General features: G+C 46.1%; 1 protein-coding gene across 1 annotated transcript in view; it reads right to left on the bottom strand.

Moving 5' to 3' along the window:
- Nucleotides 1-20,717, bottom strand: part of FOXP1 (forkhead box P1) — a 560,454-nt gene that overhangs the window by 461,939 nt on the left and 77,798 nt on the right. Inside the window, exons 3-4 of the mRNA XM_080676551.1 lie at nucleotides 15,809-15,938; nucleotides 10,137-10,244 (exon numbers count right to left, since the gene is read on the bottom strand). The gene's annotated coding sequence lies outside the window, so the exon portion shown is untranslated. The remainder of the gene's footprint in view (nucleotides 1-10,136; nucleotides 10,245-15,808; nucleotides 15,939-20,717) is intronic.

Below are 20,717 nucleotides of genomic sequence, written 5' to 3'. Positions count from 1 at the left end.
TACAGTTTATTTAATGCAATATACCCAAAATCTTATCCCTTCAACATGTAATCAATGACTTTGAAATCCAGTGTGTATTTTACACTTTGCCCATCTCAATTCAGACTAGCCACAGCCATACCCTGCGTGCCCATCCCACACCAGGCCAGTGCTGGGCAGAGGACGGTCCAACTCAGAGACCGCCCTGCCATGTGCCCTGGAGAAGAAATGTCCTAAAGAAACCCTTACTTAATTCTGTTTTAGAAAATGATAAATATTGGCTGTCTTCATGCCTACATGGACAGCCTTTCCCAGTTTAGGACAGATTCTAAGGAATCCCTATCCTATCTAATAAAAGAGTGATATGCAAATTGACCATCACTCCAACACACAAGATGGCTGCCCCCATGTGGTCAAAGATCCTGCCCCCATGTGGACACAAGATGGCCACCACAAGATGGCCAGCAAGGGAGGGCAGTTGGGAGGGACCAGGCCTGCAAGGGAGGGCAGTTGTGGGTGATCAGGCCAGCAGGGGAGGGCAGTTGGGAGGGACCAGGTCTGCAAGAGAGGGCAGTTGGGGGCGATCAAGCCTGCAGGAGAGGGCAGTTAGGGGTGACCAGGCCGGCAGAGGAGGGAAGTTGGGGGCAACTGGGTCTGCAGGGAAAGGCAGTTTGGGGGGACCCAGGCCTGCAGGGGAGAGCAGTTGGGGGGAACCAGGCCTGCAGGGGAGGGCAGTTAGGGGTGACCAGGCCTGCAGGGGAGGGCAGTTGTGGGCGATCAGGCCAGCAGAGGAGGGCAGTTGGGAGGGACCAGGCCTGTAAGGGAGGGCAGTTGGGGGCGATCAAGCCTGCAGGGGAGGGCAGTTAGGGGTGACCAGGCCAGCAGAGGAGAGAAGTTGGGGGCAACCGGGCCTGCAGGGAAGGGCAGTTGGGGAGAACCCAGGCCTGCAGTAGAGGGCAGTTAGGGGCAAACAGGCTAGCAGGGGAGCATTAGGCATCAACCAGGCTGGCAGGGGAGTGGTTAGGGGGTGACAGGCTGGCAGGCAGAAGCGGTTAGGGGCAATCAGGAAGGTAGGCAGGCGAGCAGTTGGGAGCCAGCAGTCCTGGATTGTGAGAGGGATGTCTGCCTGCCCGTTTAGGATCAGGCCTAAACAGGCAGTGGGACATCCCTCGAGGGGTCCCAGATTGGAGAGGGTGCAGGCTGGGCTGAGGGACACACCCTTCCGTGCATGAATTTCGTGCACCAGGCCTCTAGTCTACATTAATAAAAGAGAAACATGCAAACTGACCGTACCTCCGCTACACCCACAAGCCACGCCCCCCAGCCAATCAGGAGCAAGTATGCAAATTAACCCAACCAAGATGGTGGTTAATTTGCATATCCAGGCACAGAGCGAAGACTGAAGACAGTGTAGAAGGAAGCCAAGCGCTGCAGAAGGGAGTGAAGCTGCGGAGAAGCAAGTGGGGTGGCTGAGAGGGAAGCAAGTTGGGTGGGAGGGAAGCAGGCAGGGCTGCGGAGAAGGGAGGGAAGCAGGCGGGGCAGCGGAGGAGGAAGGGAAGCAGGCGGGGCGGCAGAGACAGCCACAGGAAGCCCTATTCTTGCAGGAATCTTCCTGCAATGGGCCTCTAGTATAATATACATGCCTCTCACCTCTCAAACCATAACCACCTCTTTACATTTGAGACAAAACGGACACTCATTAGTCAGGTTTCTTGTTGGTTTTAAATTTAAGTTCCTGTCCTTTGTTCTTATTCATAGTTTAATAGTAAGTTATTAGGTCTATGTCATTCCCTGGGAATTCTACAGCTTTAAAAATCTATTTCACTAAGCAATTGCTCAGTCTGAAAAAAGTGTATTGACACATATCATTTTCCTTCCTGCTCTTGGTAAGTGAAACCTATGATTTTCAAAGACAAATGGCTAAAGACGAGGGCCTTTGTCTGTCACCAGAACCTTGAGCTAGTGCTGTGGGTACCTTCTGCACCATCTTTCTTCCTCAGCAATGGGTGCACAGCAAGGGTGGCACACAGCGCCCTCCAGAGGACCCAACAGAAACAGCACAGGACACTGCACACCTCTCCAAGCAACTACTAAGTAGTAGAGAAGTTCAAGGAGCTGTAACTGTCCCAGTTTATCCAGATCCTCAAATTCTGAACAGTCAACTCTCTTCTCATTTCCATAGAATTCTTGTGTCTCCAATTATGTCTCCAATGAGCCCCCAGAAAATGTAAAAATCTCATAATCAAATGTAATCAAAGCATTATAATACAAAAAGTTGGCTACCATGACTTGACTACTATTCTCATTTCCTTAATAAAATATATTTTTAAATGACTTCATGTATTTATCGTACAAAGTAGAAATATAACATTTTTATTCAAATAAGCTATTCTGAACTGCACAAAATCATACAACATAAAATTCAAGAAACATTTCTAATCCCTAATATGATTTCTCTCATAATATTTAGCCTTGCATTCAGAATGCTTACTTGAATATTAGTAGTACATCAGATTCAAGTAACCATGACACTTCTGAAATAGACACAAGCAACACACATGACAGAAATCCTATCAGGTTACTCAAAAGACACTGGAAAAGAATATTACAAGGTACTTTCCAACACTGAGGACTTGTATCCATCCATAAAGTACCAATTGAAATAGATCTTCTGAATGAAATTTCCTAAAATAATTAAAGGAACATGTGACACCTCACAGTTTATACAAGACAAGAAACATTTGGCTGAAAATGGTTTTATAATTTTGCTAATTAAAAATTATCCCATTTTCACTTTGGATTCATCATGTTACAGAAACAGGAGTAACCTTACCATGCCAGAAACACAAGCAAATGATTAAAGTTCTACTCTAGAAAAAATCTTTAAAAGAAGTTGGCAAAACATTTCATTAGGCTGCAAATCCAACTCCTTCTATCCTTGACATCTTTAATGTCTTCCAGATTCCTCATCTACTTTTTAAATCACTCCCCGGCTCACTCAGAAATTAAATATGTTAAAACACCAACCCTCTTGAACCTCTAGAAACATCTTAGGACACAATGTAACCCTCAGGGCCTCTCCACATAAGCCAGGACCCATAATGCCACCGACTGGTTTGTGTGCAGCATTCAGTGAATTTCAGAATGGGAAAGTAATACTCCCAGATACACCTTCAGTAGTACACCTGTTACATTGAAAAATATACATCAGTACCAAAAAGGGGCCATCAAGAACTCTCTTCTTAAGTTTGCCAAGGAGACATGGGTACAACTATCATTAAAAATAAAATCATTTTCAGGTTTCCAAGGTGTAACCAACAAAATGTGATTAAAAGAAGAATGAGAGGCCTGAAGGCTGACTGATGAACACCTATTCTCTGTAAATCTAATGCCTACAATGCTCACAGCTTGCACTTGCCTACCTGCGCTCCCTTCCCCCGGGTGCAAGGAGGACGCGAGGGCACGCACAGGGACCTGCCACTGAGCACCTTCCGACTGCGGAGCAGCAGCCACTGTCAGGGGAACAAGGAACCCCGGACCTGCGACCTGGGACGAGCTGTGGCAGCACCTGCCACCTGTCACCAATGTGTCACATGGCACGGCTGCTGTCACGGTGGGCTCCATGCTCAGGAATGTGTAGTCTCCTAGGCCCATGCGTGCACTTCGAAAGCTGCTCCTGCTGCCAGCACCAGGCCTGGCCTTCTCACTGGGAGTCTCGCTGGAAGGAGGAGCAACTAGTGTGAGGAAACTGAGAAAGCGAAGACTACCATCCCGAGTTTGCTGTGGGGCTCTTGTGCTTTAAAAATAATTACTTTAAATTGTATCAGTGGAATAGAATTGGATTATCCCAAAATAGGGAGGTGATTTTTATGTTACTTTTATTAGTTCTATGCATTGAAAGAGGGGATAAGCAAAAGAGACCAAAACCTACAAAATTTCTTAGGTAAAAGAGAAACATTACATGGATCCAGGAATATAGAGGAATAATCCTGGTCACATTGGCAAAAATCCCTCCTCTTGGGCTTTCTTCACCATCGCCTACTTGACCCTAGCACTGCTTTTGTCATCTGAGAACAGGAACAAAAATAGTGGCAGAACCACAGTTCTGAGGCTGAGATGATCGGCCTGAGACTGAGCAGAGCAGAGGAGCACTGAGCATTGTCTGCACTGTGACCTCACTCAGCCACAGACCGGGAACTGGGAACAGAGAGACCGACCCCAACACACCCAGTTGCAAGGGGAAATTTAGGATTCTTTAGCAATAGTTCCCTCATATGCACCACTTTCCCACATTTGGCGTTTAAAAAGTGGGTTAAGAAAAGTCAAAATGTTTCCCTTCCAAATGATAAAGACAGTTTTGTTAAAAAGAGGCTCCTTTAAATGAACTATATAAACGTAGACACATGACATACCTTGCCTGTAGCTGTTGGTGCTGTGAGAAACCACCTTCAGGGGTGGACAAACTTTTTGACTCGAGGGCCACCATGGGTTCTTAAACTGGACCAGAGGGCCGGAACAAAAGCATGGATGGAGTGTTTGTGTGAACTAATATAAATTCAAAGTAAAGGAGCTGAGGGGAGAGCAAGAGAACCGGATAGAACAGCCGGATCCGGCCCGCGGGCTGTAGTTTGCCCACGGCTGACCTAGATGGTCATGGGACTAAAACCAGAGGAGACAGGAACTTCAGCCTGGAGACTGAGAAAGACCTGCTGGCCTGGAGGGCTCCACGGGCGCAGGGAGAAGAGAGGGCCTCCAGAACCCCAAGGCTCCCCACCAAGGAAGTTGGAAGCCTGTGGGTGGTGGATTTCAGTCCCGTCCCATGAGAGAAAGCACTTCCCAGCCCTAAGGGCTGGTCAATGATAAACGGGCTTCCCCAAGGACAGACTTTCACTGCCTTAGAGCGAGGAAATAGCCGGTCTGCTCCTGTGGTAGCAGTGCAGCCTCAGAGACGGGCACAGCGGCTTGGGGCACCAGAGCTCTCCTGCCCCTTTGAACACTACCCATCTAGGAGACTCTGAACATATACAGTGCACATCACTCAGATGCACAGATACACATATGTAGATACTCATAGAAATTCACACCCTGGACACCCCACAGAGAGAATGGCAATTTGCTGTAACGACCTCAGGCTGCATTTTTCATTCAGGGCATTCTTTAAGGCTAGCAGCTAGCTAACTGGTTACTGAAAAGTCACTGCCAACTCTCTGGTAATGCTTTGCGTGTCTTAACTCATTCAGTCCCACAGTCACCTATGAGTTATGTACTCCGTTTTAAAGGTGGGGAAACTGAGGCATACAGCAATGTCCTTTACCCAAGATTATACTGTTAGTAAGTAGCAGAGCCAGATTCAAACCCAAGTTGTCTAGCCAACATCCTGTGTTCTTAATCACCACATTTAGCTGATTTAATACATTAAAGGTCCTACATCTTGGCCCTGGATCTATGGAATTATGTTTATTTTCTATTTAACAAGAAAATAAACTACCCATTTGCAAGGCTTTCGGCCTAATTCTACCTTTGTTGTGTTCTTTCCCACCACCCACCTTCTTTATGACAATGGGCAGTTGTGTGCAAACATACTTATTCCTAAGGGTGCATCTGTTCTCCAGGTTACTCCCCAACTGCAACCACCATGCCTGGGCTCTCAGATTATGGCGTGCTGACAATCAGAAACTCATTCCCCTTCAGATCCAAGTCAGGTTAACCTTGACACTTGACAAAGACATACTCTTCCAGATTATCCCCCTGCAGCTTTCTCGGATAACATCCTCGTAATCATTCCTCCTGTACGCTTTCTTACTCGATGCTTCCGTATACCTTGTCCTCCACTTTGTGAAAATGCCCTATTCCAGGAATTCACCCTTCCCCTGCCTGACTTCCCCCACCTGCTTACAAGGAAAGATTAAAATCTTCAGCAAAGGGGAGCGAGGACTCTAATTTAAGGTGTCTTCTCCCCAGAATGCTCACACTCATTGTTGTTCATTCTTGTCGTCCAGAGATTTATTTAGAGAAAAATCAAATGACTCACGTGATGTGCCGCCTCTGGTGTCTACTCCTCCCTCAGGATAGCATAGGGACACTTAGAAGACCATGTCCCTTTTTAATCATCCAATACTACCTCTAAGAGTTTTGCTGTACTCAAGAACAACATGCACAAAAAACTCTTCAATTTTTCCTTAAACCTCTCAATTTTATAAATGTTGCACTTAAGCAGTGTGATCTGAGAAACCAGACTTGATGTGCTTATATTTTCCTACATAATTAATATATAATACATATGAAAAATAATACCTTACTCTTAAATTTTCAAAACTGTTCATTTGTGTCTCCTAGAAAATTCATCTTAAATTTCACTCGTGAGGTACACCACACTTTGGGGGAACAATGGTATTGAAGAGAATGTGAGTCTGAGGTCACTTTCAGGGTCCACGTTTCTTCTCTGATGAGGTTTCCATTTCATGCATCTTTATCCCTGGCCTCACTTTTACTTTTAGTTCACGGCTCCCCTGTTTTAAATAAAGGAAGGGCAGGGACCTCATTAAATTTCACTCTAAATGAGTAAATAATCCAACCCCACCGATCAGGCTCTCTCAAGATGAGGCGTGAACAAGAGCTGGTGACTCTAGTACTCCATCAGAAGCTGAGGAGCAAAGAATGGAGGTGGGGCGCCGGGGCTGGGACAGAGGACCATCTTCTCCAGACCAGGGCTCAGCAAACAGTAGCCCCCTCGGCCAGACCAAATCCTACACTCCAGGGCAAAGAATGTGTTTTACCTGTTTTAAAGGAGGGTTGGAAAAGAATTAAAATACTACTCCTAATTAGTGACACAGGATATTACAAGAAATTCAAATTTCAGTGTCTGTAAATAACATTTATTGCCAACACAGCCATGCCCACTCATTTACCTGCCATCTGTGGCTGTTCCCACTACAACCCAGAGGGCCGTGGGAACAGAGCTGCAGCCCCAAAATCTACAAGATTACTGGCTCGGAAAAGGTCTGCTGACCCCTCCCTGACAGGGAGTTAGAGCACCTTCTACCATCACACATGTACACAAGCATGTGCGGCTTTGGGTTATAAAAATTTTCAAAGAACAACACAGTAGTAAAAGAAAACATGAGAACTTCCCATCCATCCTGTCCCAGGGTCAGGAGGAGAGCTGCTTGTGGCAGGCCCCTGTCTGAACGCACTGACACCCCCCACTGAGTTCTGGCTCCCCTAATTTCTCATGCAATTCTGATAACTACTAGCCATCATAAGAGTAAACTAACCTGATCTTTTTTTTAAGCAGCAACACTAACAATTAAAAAGCTGCTACCAGCCTGGCCGGCCTGGCTCAGTGGTTGAGCATCGTCCTATGAACAGGAGGTCATGGTTCGATTCCCAGTCAGGGCACCTGCCCGGGTTGCAGGCTCGATCCCCAGTGTGGGATGTGCAGGGGGCAGCCAATCAGTGATTCTTTCTCATCATTGATGTTTCCATCTCTTTCTGCCTTTCCCTTCCTCTCTGAAGTCAATAAAAATATAATTTCTTAAAAGCTATAACCACACATACAAAATAACTTGCTTGTATTTCAATATGCATGGCCGTCCTGATTATAGCAGCACAGAGAGCACGACAGGGAGTTCCCGAGTTAATGCTCTAACAGAGGCAGCGTGTGGATCAGGAAATAATACACGTTCTGAACCTGTCTGGCTGCATGTTGAAACTTGTCAATGCTCATACACTTTGGTGACAGAATTCCTTTTCAAACACCTATGTAAAACTCTCTAACACTGATTTTTAAAATGCTATTAATAATTACAAAAAACACTTCTAGGATTTATAAGGTTTAAATTATATCCACCAATCAGTGCCCCCTGAAGCCTTAATTGCTACATCCTTAGATTCCTGATTATGTCAGGGCATTGGCACACGTCTCACAAAGGCTAAAACACAGTAGCAGGTGACACATACCTAGTGCTCACAGGATGGAAGCACTCTATGAAGGACTGTTGACAGACAACAAGGCGGATGCTGAGTCCACATTTGGCAGATGAGTAAAGTGAGGCTGGAAGAGGACCTTGTCTTGGCCAAGGGAACAACTGTTAGGAAGACGTGGGGCTAGGACCTGCGGCCATTGACTCTCCCTTCAGAGGCTGGGCTCTGCGTAGTCAAGGCCCAGGCCAGTGCCTGGTGTGGGTCCAGAAACCTGAATCTAATACGGCTCCCAGGCAGTCTCTGAAACACTTTGAAAAACATGGCCCCCAGGACTTGGAGGAAGAGAAGAAAGGTCCAATGGGCCCTGGGTTCAGGTTCCTCCATTCCAGGGTGGGGACCTTCTCCTGCCCAGGGCCATCAGGATATCGGTAGCATCATTCCTAGGCCACACACAATTATCAGCTTAAAAACTAGCCTGCTCTATTGGTCAAACCCTTAATGAACTCGTCCCTAATGCCTGGGCAGAGCCCGCCCAGATGATGTCACGGGCCAGACGTTCCCCACTCCTGCTCTACTCCCTGCAAACACTGCAGAGAGGGATAGAGAAAACCTTTACCAGGTGTATCATAACCCCTGGCATGTCATGGATGCTCCGTTATAACAGCTACTGAACTACTGTGGTTTTGCATAGGTTAGTCAGGGAATGCTTTTATGTCAGCTAAAGCCATTTTATCTATATTAGAAAATTACTTCAACACTTAGCCAATTAGCTTAGCATCTCCTTGCCCTGAGACTCCACATCAATGAAATATCAGTAGCCAAGTGAGGGAAGACAGGTTCTAGGCCGTGACTGGTCTATCACTAATGCACCATGTAATGAGCTAGAGAAGCGCCTCACCTTGCACCCCCACATACACTTTTTAAAATTATAAGTGACCAACATATAAGGAAGAAAAAATGGTATAATGAACTCTGTATACCTATCATCCAGATCCTAGAATATCAAGATTCCATTCAATTTTTTCCTTTTCTGAAGATTTGTAAAGGAAAGTACAAATGACATGCCATTTCACCCTTACAAATCCAACAACCAACTCTACAGAGCATGGGAGGAGTGCACCCTTCATAACACCGGACACACGTGTGAAAGAACTCCACAGAGCGCAACTGCACTGAGCCACCCCCATCTGGCCGAAGGCCCCGGAGGGCCCAGAGTCCATGCAGGCCAGGCGAGGGCTGAGGCCCTGCCACCCACCCAGCCACAAAGCCCGGCGCCAGGGTCCCTGCCGCCCCACTCCGGAGCAGGCCTGTGGCCTGGCCCTGCGGCCTGGCCCTGTATGGGGGTCACTGTCAGGAAGAGCCTCCGCCCAGATAGGGGGCGCATGCTGTTCCCTACAGGAAGGACTGAGGGCGCACACGCGCTGAGCCCACCGCATGCTCTGGGAGCCGTGAGCTGAGGAAAAGGCCAGAAGGTAAGGAATAATTCAGGGAGAACTTACTCCCTTTTATATCACTGGTTCTACAGAAATCCTGAGTAGATATTAAACTGCAGTCTTAAATGAATTGGATCCCATATCTTCCATACAGACTATAAGCTACAGAATCTTCCCTGCCCAAACCAAATGAAAGGAATCTACTCAGAGATGAGGTGGCAGCATGCCCTGGTGGCTAAGATGTGGGCTTTGAAACTGTCCCAATTTGAGGTCAATCCCACTTGCAAAACCTGCTACGTGACCCTGATCATGACCCTGATCGGGTGACTTAGGCACTCAGCTTGTTTTCTCAACAATAAAACCAGAATAACTCCATCCAGAACACAGAACGCCGTTAGGATTGGAGGAGATAACTAATGTGTATCCAACCACTGCAGGAAAATAAGTGCCCAATGAACGGCTGCTATAATTATTTGTTATTAATATTCTAAAATCCCAGGAACATGCGGAGGTATGAAAAAGATTTCATCTCATGAGCCTATTCCTATGAATCCGTCAGAGAAATTGTGTGCAGAGAAAACCCAAGACCCACCATCAGCACGACGTGGCAGGGCCCCTGATCTGTCCTGACCAAGGCTAACACTTCATCCCAGGAACGTGGGCCAAGTGGCGAGTAACGCGCATGTCCACCCAGTCACTTCCTAGAACTCTGGTTGCCATGGCCCACACACAGATCCCAACAATATGCTGACATGAAATTAAAATGTACGTTAACTAAATGGTGCTTAATGCATTACTTACTCATCTTTCTTTAAGGAAGAAGTAAAATGATGACAATTCTCCACAGGGCAGTTCAGTGGCCTGCACCTAAACTGCACAGAGTTTCCTCCTCTGACCTCTGTGCACCACCTGAGGGAACGGAGGGAACGGAAAGCAGAGTATTTTCAGAAACAACATGCAATGTCGTTTAAGTTCCTAGAATTTTACATCACGGAAGACATCACTTGAAATATAATAGCTAAGTGCCTTCCCCCCTGGTGCAGCTTGCTACAGTGTATTGATAAAAACTAAGATTAATATGCAAAAGGAAACTGCCAGAAACTTGCCCTGCCAGGGCCGGCACCTACACACGCACCCCCTGTGAAGGAGCTTGCTGGGCCGGAGGTCTGGACTTGGCTCTCGCCCACACTGGCCCGCTGTGTCTGAGCCTCAGTTGATGCACAGGTAACAACAGGGCAGCACTGTCTCTTTCTTGTGTTTTCCAAAGTTACAAAAATAGGCAAAAACCTACAAAACATTACACACATGTAATACCAAAACCAGATAAAGGGTAGAAAATATGTTATCTAACAAAGCATACAAATATGGCATATACATGATGCCAAAAATCCAATCGTTATACAACCAAGTAATTGCCAGAATTGTGCCCATGTACAGTTATCTCATTAATGTTACAAACCCGTCCTATTTAACCTGGTGCCAGGAATGGGGTGAGCATTAGGCATACACAGAAAAACTTAGAGACTGGGGGGCAAAAGCTACTTGCTTGACATTCTCTCCTAAATAGTGTGTTTGTAAGCTTGCCCCAGGAATTTAAGTGGAATCTTTCTGAGGACACAGCCACACTCGTGGATCAATGAGTGTAATCAATGAGGGATGCCTGCTGGGCACAGGACTGGGCAGGCGTGCAGAGGAGAGGAGGTCGAAGAACGTTTGCCACCCTTGATCTAAGCAAAGGGCTTGATGCTTTGTGTAGATGTCATGTGAACAAAAGCCTGTCCAATACATTAAAAGTTTATTCTACAGTGAATATGTATGTCCAGGTAAATGTGTGCAGAATCCCACGAGGGGCTTAGAGAGAAGTGGAAATATCTGCAATATAAATGCAGATTACCTTCATCACAAAACTGGATCACATTCTCATTCCTAACCTAATTTCCTATATCATAAAACCTATATTCAATTTTATAAATAGCATACACCAAGAATCATAAATTTAGTTAATGTAGAAATTTAACAAATTTTTTAAATAAAAGTGCAAAAAGACTGTTTTAGAACAAGTATCTGATAAAACAGAAAGGGTTCTTTCTTTGAAAATATGTTTTTTCCTCTGACTACCTCCTCGGGGACATAACTAGAGAAGAAATAAATTTCACAGCTAATATACATGAAGTAACATGTTTAACATTATCCAATAAATTTCTATCTACCTATGCCATATCAATTTATCTCACATAAACTGTCACATCCAACAGAACTCATTAAAACAATGTTATAGCTATGGAATTAAATGCAACTTTCTAATTGGAATTTAATCTTATAATAGTAGTTGGTGGATTTTCTTTTTTAACTGACAAATGGAATAACACCTTCGTTTGTCTTATAGTTCCACCTAAAGACTTTAAAGGTGAATTTGACATGGGGTTTGCCTGGACTGCACTACTGTGTGTGTGTGGGGGGGGGGGGGGGCGGGGTGTCCTGGAGGTTCTCTGATCCCCAGAACTGCTGAGCATGGGCAGGAAAAGGTGCCCCCTGGTGCCCCCTCCCCACCCCAGTTACTATATTACTGTATATTCCATCACTTCCATGTAAATGTCATGTTAATTTCTATCTTTATCAAGCCACACAAGGTTTCCACCCAGTCCCTGGCCAATTAGCTATGGGGAAATGTTTAGCCCCGTGGTCGGCAAACTGCGGCTCACGAGCCACATGCGGCAATTTGGACCCTTGAGTGTGGCTCTTCCACAAAATACCACGGCCTGGGTGAGTCTATTTTGAAGAACTGGCGTTAGAAGTTTAAGTTTAAAAAATTTGGCTCTCAAAAGAAATTTCAATCGTTGTACTCTTGATATTTGGCTCTGTTGACTAATGAGTTTGCCAACCACTGGTTTAGCCTATTACATTAGGGACTGGAAAGAAAGGCAAAATAAATGCCTCAAAAATGCTTCGGAGATAAAATGTAAGTTGACACTGCCTTTGAATGCTGGAGCCCAAGTGATACAATCTGATAGGCAGCTGCCACGGCTCATAACTGCTTATTAAATCTAGCCTCCCTTTATGGCCGGGTGAGGATCTGTATTTTTACCAATATTAGGTTCGTTGTGTTATGAAAGAGACCAAAATACTTAAGATCACTTGCGCCAGCCTATAAAACATATTATGTAGTTTATTAAATTGTTAAAATTACTTTTCAAAGTTAAAATTTCAGGGACTGGAAGTTTAAGCAAAAGGCAGTGGCTTGGGCCCTGACAGCTTCCAGCCCAGAGCACGCAGAGGGGACCCGTGTGCTTTCCTGCCCTGAGCCCGTCGCCGCCCCACCTCTTCCTGGAAGCAGCACCCCACCACCCACCCCAAAACCAGTGACAAAAAATCCACACGCTTGTGTTTTATAAAAAAGCAAAAAACTCCCACCCAAAAAGTAGCCCATTAGCAAGACATGAGAAGAAGTATCTTCCCCATTTTTACCTCTTCCCAGTAGGTAGATGCTAGAAATGAGATTATAGGAGAGAGCAAAAAAGGAACTGTGGGCAAATAAGAAAAAACAAGTGGTGACAAAACCATGTTGCAGGATGCTTACACTCCTACACCAGCAAGGGACACACTGACGGGACGGGCAGTGCCGGGGACGCCGGCCTGAGAGCCAGACGCTCCGCTCTCCGCAAGAGAGTGCTGTGCAAACACAGGCAGTTCTGTCACACTGACTCCCAGGCTAACTGCCCCTCAACTATGCAGCAGACTCGCTCTCCACTCTCGGGCTCCGTGCTGTGCTGGGGCAGGGGACAGGGACAGGGAGGCATCAGGGCTGAGTCAGCACAGACAAACCTCCTTCCCTGTACCTGCCCGAGTTAAATGTGTACGGGCACCATCTTCACCACCGCACACTGACCGACAACTGTCCTAGGACCAGCTGTGCACAGCGTCTACGGGGCCTTTCATCCCCTGCGCCTGAGCGAGGTGATGGGCTGCCCCACGGCTGCCCCGTGCCTGTGGCCCTCTTCCAGGAGGGCACTCACCATGACATGTCTCACCCAGAACTGGAGTTTGTTTCAAGCCTGAAGACTCCAAATTATCAACTGTAACCATAAATTGGTGTTTCTTTTGGTTATTCGATAAACGATAAAGTTCTAAAGGCCATGGGCCTGTGGGCACAGTGTGGACGTGGGGGCTGAGCTCACGGTCACAGGCACGCGTGCAGCCAGGCCCGGTGCTGTGGGGCAGAGAATTGCTCCTTCCCAACCAGAAGCACTGAGAACAGGCGGGACGGAGCAGCAAGCTCCCTGCAGCTCGTGACTGCAGGGCCACTACTCCCTCCGGACAGTGCAGTTTAGTACGTCTGGGAGATAAACTGGGAGATACAAGGTGTGTCCATGTTCATGTAAACTGGTATTTGACGGGGCCTACCAGCACATTCTATCAATTCAAAGGGATAACATGTTCCTTGTAGTATTTCAGGTTGATTTTTCAAATAGCAGGTCTTATCCAATGAAATTAATGAATAAAATGAACCTAGTTGCCAATAAATCCATTCATGTGGTTTTGTTAAATTTCATACATCAATTTTATGAGAGTGAGATCAAGTCAGACTCTCTCAATACTGAAGCCAGAGATGACAGGTAACCTCAAACCTGAGTTTGTTGCTATGTCAATGCCCTCAGAATTCCAACCACTTCTAAGGAGCCTCCGGTGTGTGAGACACGCGGGCTTGGTTCTCACTCTGCCTGGACTCACACGGACAGACTGTTTCATGGCACATGCTGTCTGCTCATGAGTCTAGACAATTCACAAAGCCTGGTGTCCGGGCAGCACTGGCAACCTCGGGAGAGCGTCACAGACGAGGGAGCCGAAGGACTTGCAGGACGACCCCGGATGATGGTCAAAGATCTAACAGATCCGAAGTCCCATGACTCGGTCAACCATTCTCATTGTGGACCCCTTTCCTTGTGTGGTGCTGTCTACTGTTTGCGTTATCCCTTGCCAATAAAAGAAGGAATACTATAAGGAAGATAAAAAAGAATTTTCCCTCTGGCTCTAGCTCCAGCAGAACTAAGTGCAAAGGACAAGCCATCGTGCAATCTCCCACGGGAACTTCAAGCCCAGAGGCTCACGGAGGACCGTCTGGGCTGTAAACTTGGGCTAGAGATGCTTCACTAAAGTGCTTTTCTTTTTCCTCTAAAATGAGAGGATTTTGTCAAAATGACCTCTAACTAAAACCTTTAAAAATCTGGCCCAAATAGCTGAATGCATAACAAAGTCTTAGAAGAAACACTTACCAAAAAAGGTTTACAAACTGCATGGTCTGATTTCTCAATCTCCACCATTGGGATAAGGTAGAGAGAAATGGTGATGAAGACAAAAAGAACAAGATCCAATTCTGACCGAGCCCAGGGACTTTGCACCTCAAACTCTATGGGCTTCAGCTGCCCCATTTGTAAAGTGGGAGTTAAACAGAAACTTTTAGGGCCTTGTTAGCCTCATAAACAGGACACTGGAAACTAACTGCTTTATTTCAAAAATAAAAACAGAGACTAACAAGCCCCATGTCAGGTAGCTGATACGTCTGCCAATTTCCAATATAGCGCTCTTTCAACTTTACTTCCCTCCGTTAATTCGAAGCTGTCTCAAATACAACTCCACTAAGACAAAGAAAAGGTAATAAATGGTTCTTACCATTAAATGCCATTCAATACAAAGCCTGAAACCAAACGATTCCCCATGAAGTTGTCCTCATTCCACAACAAACCTACCACTGAATGATGTCACAGTTTTTACCCAAAAAGCCTAGTCTCAACCAATTATTGCTGTGGTAAAAGCAAGTCACAACTGTTCGTTCATTACTACATAAAAGCCATCTATTTCTGAGGAACATGATAGATGCGTTCAAATACAGAAGAACACGCGTGACATTAAAAGACCATCGCATCCCTTTCTAACCTCCCCCTCAAAATTACAATGAGTACCTGATGAGGTACACCATAATACCAAAAAATTAAAATTAAAAAAATGCCCATGCGTCATTCTGAAAATCTTTGAGCATCCCAAGTTCCCAACCTTTTAGCTTCCTCAAGAGCTTGTGATGGGACTTTCTCAATGAACAAATTAAACTTAAATTCCCCCCAAAATTCAAGGTAAGATCATTAGAGCCTTGTTTCGTGGTGGCTCATCAAGCAACCCTCTTCCACCTGTGCATGTGTGGCACACACTAAATCAGTCCACCCTTCGGAATATGGTTAAAAGAAACCAGCAAGCAAAATACTCTCCTGTGCCCCATTCTGCCTTTATAAACCCTCAGGTCACTGTAGGGGCCGTCCAAAAAGATTACAGCAGAAAATAATGACCAAGTTGGTCCCTCCTTTCAAACGAGAATCTCTCGTCGTCACTGCAAGTGTTCTGAGCAGCTTTTTGTACTGCGTGGGACCCTCAGCGGACTTCCGTCCTGTGAATTCTCAGGCGCGTGATCATAGCTGTACACTCACCCGATCCGCCAGCAGGCATCACACCCACCCATTCATGGTTGACAGCAAGTCAGAGAAGGGGTCGAGGCCCTCACCATCGCCCAAGTGTTCTGTTTGGAGACTGGAATTGTCAGCAAAAGCTCCTGGGACACTGCAACACAAAAATATTTTTACACATAACTAAGATGTAACTTCTAAAACCACCACTTCCTTACTCTTGAAAACAGCGAGGCAGACATCGAATCTAGGGGTAGGAAAACACCTTTCAAACGAGGGATGTCAGTATGAAGAGAAATGCTGTAAAACATGAGCCGGAAATGCTGTTTTGAAAGATGCATTTACCAATTAGTTCAATACATACACTGAAAAGTGGTGGTTTATTGCAGACTTTGTGCCAAATATTTTATAAAGTGCTTAGGTAACAATAAGCTGTTTTAATTCAAATCTTACATGGATAAATGCACTACCATTTCATATTAATTAATTATGTTTTCTAAAGAATGAAAAAACTTGAAAATTTAAAGTTATTTTTAAAATAAAAACTAGTACCCAAATCAGTAAAAGTAGTAACCATCAATTTTTCCTTCAAAATAATTCTTAAAATGTTTATGCATTACATCAGGATCAGACTCATGGAGGCATTTCCATCAAGACAGCACATCCCATTGTGAAGTTCAGGCATCAAAGTGGAGAAGCCCAATTCTGAACCCCGTATTGTCACCAATCAATTGTGTGGCCCCAAGAAAACCATTTAACATCTCAGGATTCCGACTCTTCATCCAAGGGCCATGGCATTAACTGATGCTCCCCAAGTCCCTTCCGCTTCTAGCTCTGTCACTTTTGGTAAAGCCTACTTATTCTGAATAGCCTACGCTATCAGCTTCCTTTGGCTTTAAACTTCCTGAATCAAAAGAAAATGTTTACCACAGATCACTCTTATGTTGATGTGCCTTCAACACCAAAGAAGGTTTGCACATACATAGAAGACTTCTCACTCTGGCACCAGTTCCCAAGCCCAGTGAGCTGGCACCCGGGGGGCTGGCAGCATCCCTGGGTCCCCATGGAAGGCTTCCATTGCTCTCCAGAGAGCAGCTCAAACTCCTATGGAAATCAGCCCCAATGTGTCACACAGGAGGGTTTCTCAGACTTCAGTGTGCAGAAGCATAACTTGGAGAACTTTTTAAAATACAGATCCCTAAAGCCCTGTCCCCAGATTGTCTGGGTTCAGTTGTTCCGAAGTGGGGCCTGAGATTCTGCATTTCTACCAAACTACCAGAGAATGCGGACACTGCTGATGAAGGGCCACAGTTTGAGTCCAAAGGATAAAATCCCATATTCTCTAAGCCTCAAGAAGCCCTGAGACCAAGAGGCATTTCCAAGGCTCAGAGAGGGTCTCCAAAACTACTCAGCCACACAGCAAAAACAAATGGGCCAAAATACAAACTTCTTTCTCTGGCCTAGAGGCCCTGCGTAATATGGTCACTTTCCATGTCTCTGATGCCACCACCAGCCACCAACCCAATCACCAACTCCAGCACAGATGCAGTGGCATGCCTTCCATTTTGAGCAAGTCGAATGTCTTCTGCCCCAGGCCTGGGCACTGCTTTTCCATCTGGGGGTTCCACAAACCTATTCCTCACCCAACGGCCTCCTTCCTGTCCTCAGGTCTTAGGGGCAAAGGCCACTTCAGAAAGGCAGCCCTGCCCACATACTTGGGCTCGGTCCTTAGCGACTCCATGCAGCATCCTCTATGCTTTCTCCAGAGCTCTTGTAATAATCTTTCAATTTTTTTCTCCTTTATTCACTTCTTTCCCACTAAAATAGAAGCTCAGAAGATCAGGGAACCTCTGTTTTATTCATCACTGTCCTGAAGAACTTCATAGAAATGCCTCGCTCACAGCAGGACCCATATAAAGATTTACTGAGTCAACACTGAATAAACAATTGAAAGAATTATTTAGCATCCTATAAAAATATAACCACCATTTATTTACTAGTAAAATCATTATGTACTGGATTTTAAGTATTTCAGAAGAGTTCATTTAATTTTATTTTTACAACGAAGTTCTTAGAAGCTCTATATTGCAGGTAAGAAAAATGCGGCAAAGAGTGTTTGAAACTTGCCCAGGACCACACAGCAGCAGGGCTGCACCACAGAACTCTCACCCGGAGCAGGCGCTTCCCCAGGCAGCACACTCGGCATGTGTCGCGTGATCAACCTGGACTAGACACCTCCTGCCTCAAGCTTGAGCACGGGTTCTGGCTGCAGCCCTTGCCGAGGGTCACCGGCTGGGCTCAGGCCGCACTGACCAAGCAGACACTGCAGCCGAGCACGCGGGCCAGGCATTGGGCAGGCCTGCGGGCAGGGCAACGGACATCTGGAAACCAGGAGGCCTGGCTTCCTCAGCCCAGGGGGCACCACTCCACAGACAGTTACTTCCCCGTGGGAACAGGAGCCCATGGTTTGAGAGCTTTCCATTAATTTTACAAATGAAGGCAGTAATCAGATTATTGTTCTGTGAAATATCATAATTTTTCCAAGATAGGAGCTAACCTTTTAATAGCACACAGTTCTTAAAAGAAAAAACCCCGCTGCCTCTGCGCCAAATGACTGGAGTCACACACAGGTGCGCGGTTCGAGGGGGGCAGCCAAGCTGGGCAGGGCACAGAGGCCTCCGAGCAGGCCTTCCAGGGATTATCTGGAGTATGTTTTAGAAGAAATGGAAGATGGAGGGGGAAAGGGCACTCCAATATTAAATATAGTATTTCACAGCTTGGGGTGGGGGAGGCAAGTCACCCCGAGGAACAGTGTGAGGAGGGGGCCCAGGAGGAGGGGGGAGCCCAGGAGAAGGGGGAGCCTGGGAGGGGGGCTTGGGAGGGGGGGCCTGAGACAGGAGCCGTGCAGGGCGCAGCTGATTTGCAGCTCAGGCAGAAGCTGGAGAGGGAGCGCCCCAACACGCTCACAGCACGGCCCGTGGGACGTCCTACCAGTAAATGTTAGTCGCCGGACACCCCCAGCAAAGGACAGACTAGCACTGTTTGTGGGATGTTTTTGTTTTTGCTTGTTTTGTTGAGTCCAACAGATAAGGACTGAATTCCATCCCTACAAGCTCTATAACTCTAAACAAAACACTATAAAACAACATGTATTACAGTTTTTACATGTGTCTGTAGTATACACACTATAAAATGCAGTGTATGCATACGTATAGACTATATATTATAAGCTCTATAGTTCAAAACAAATACTATATAAACTAGGTGCTATAGTGTTTATATATATTTGTAGTGTTGATCATATAAAATGCATACTATGTACATATACATGTACTATAATACAAACATATTCATAAATGTATACTATAAAATACAAGGTTTGTAACTCTAATAAAAAATCTGAGCTTTAGAAATGAAAAATACAGCAATTAAAAAAAAATTTAAACCACCAGAAAAGAAGATAGATGTCCAAGTAAATTATCAAAAATGCTGCTCAGAGGCAAAAACAGTGCTGGAATCACATACTTGGAGAAACTATCCTTCAAAAATGAGGGAGAAGTAAAGATCTTCTCAGGCAAACAGAATTTTATCACGTCTACAAGGACATTCAGGAAAATGTATTTCAGACCAAAATAAAAGGATTTTAGAAAGAAGGTTCTCAGATTTTAAAAGGAAGGGGGAGCCAAAATAATGGAGAACTTGTGAGTAAATGAAAAGTAAATGCATTAAAATGATGTGCAGGTCTTAAAAAATAAGTCTGTCAATGCCATCACTCCCCCCCCACCACCACCCCACTGGCAATGCCATCATCCCCCCCTCACCACTCCACTAGCAACGCCATCACCTCCCCCCACCACCCCACTGGCAACGCCATCACCCACGCCTCACCACTCCACTAGCAACGCCATCACCTCCCCCCACCACCCCACTGGCAACGCCATCACCCCCCCACCACCACCACTCCACTGGCAACGCCATCACCCCCCCACCACCACTCCACTAGCAACGCCATCACCCCACCACCACCACCACTCCACTAGCAACGCCATCACCCCCCCACCACCACCACTCCACTGGCAACGCCATCACCCCCCCACCACCACCCCACTGGCAACGCCATCACCCCCCCACCACCACCACTCCACTAGCAACGCCATCACCTCCCCCCACCACCCCACTGGCAACGCCATCACCCCCCCACCACCACCACTCCACTAGCAACGCCATCACCCCCCACCACCACCCCACTGGCAACGCCATCACCCCCCCTCACCACTCCCCTCAACCTGAGAATCAGGAGCTGCCATAAATTAAAAGCCCATTAAAGTATTTTACAGAAAAGCCTCAAAGTGCTGGAACATTGATTGTGCCATATCCAGTCTGTTTTCCTAGAGATGTGAAAAGCCAGTTACCATCTTGGGAGTCATTAGAAGAATGAAGTTTTCTCCTTTTCAATTTACGTATTTTAAATGCAGATATTCTCACAGTGGCTACTACATAGGCTTTGAAAGTTCATGGTACGGTCTGGCCACGGAGAAAGAAGGCTGGGGTGCCACAGAGCCCACCTGCCTTGTTTTATAAAGTAAAGAAGCCTGTGGTTACAAAACAGCTCCAGAAAAAAAACAGGTAGAGGCAGCCACAAAACAACAGAGGTGTTTTCTTGTTTGTTCTCCCCCGTTTATTTTCCCTGAAGCAACTTTGCTTGGTACAGAGGTCTGCAGGGAGCTGCAAGGAGCAGCTGTGGCTCCCTGAGGCCAAGACCTAGCAATCAAGTGGTTTCCCAAGGCTGCCAGGCATCAGGGAAACAACAACAGAGCAGGCAGCATTTGCATCTGTTTTTCAAAACAGCCTCCGAGGTCCAGGGCCTGCCAGGGAGATCTTGGCCCCAGGGCCTACTGTGACCCAGCATTCCCTTTCTTTGAAGAGTGCCTGT

This window comes from Plecotus auritus (genome assembly GCF_963455305.1).
Source record: "Plecotus auritus genome assembly, chromosome: 6".
Lineage (NCBI taxonomy): Eukaryota > Metazoa > Chordata > Mammalia > Chiroptera > Vespertilionidae > Plecotus > Plecotus auritus.
This window is presented reverse-complemented; position numbering and strand designations above follow the sequence as displayed.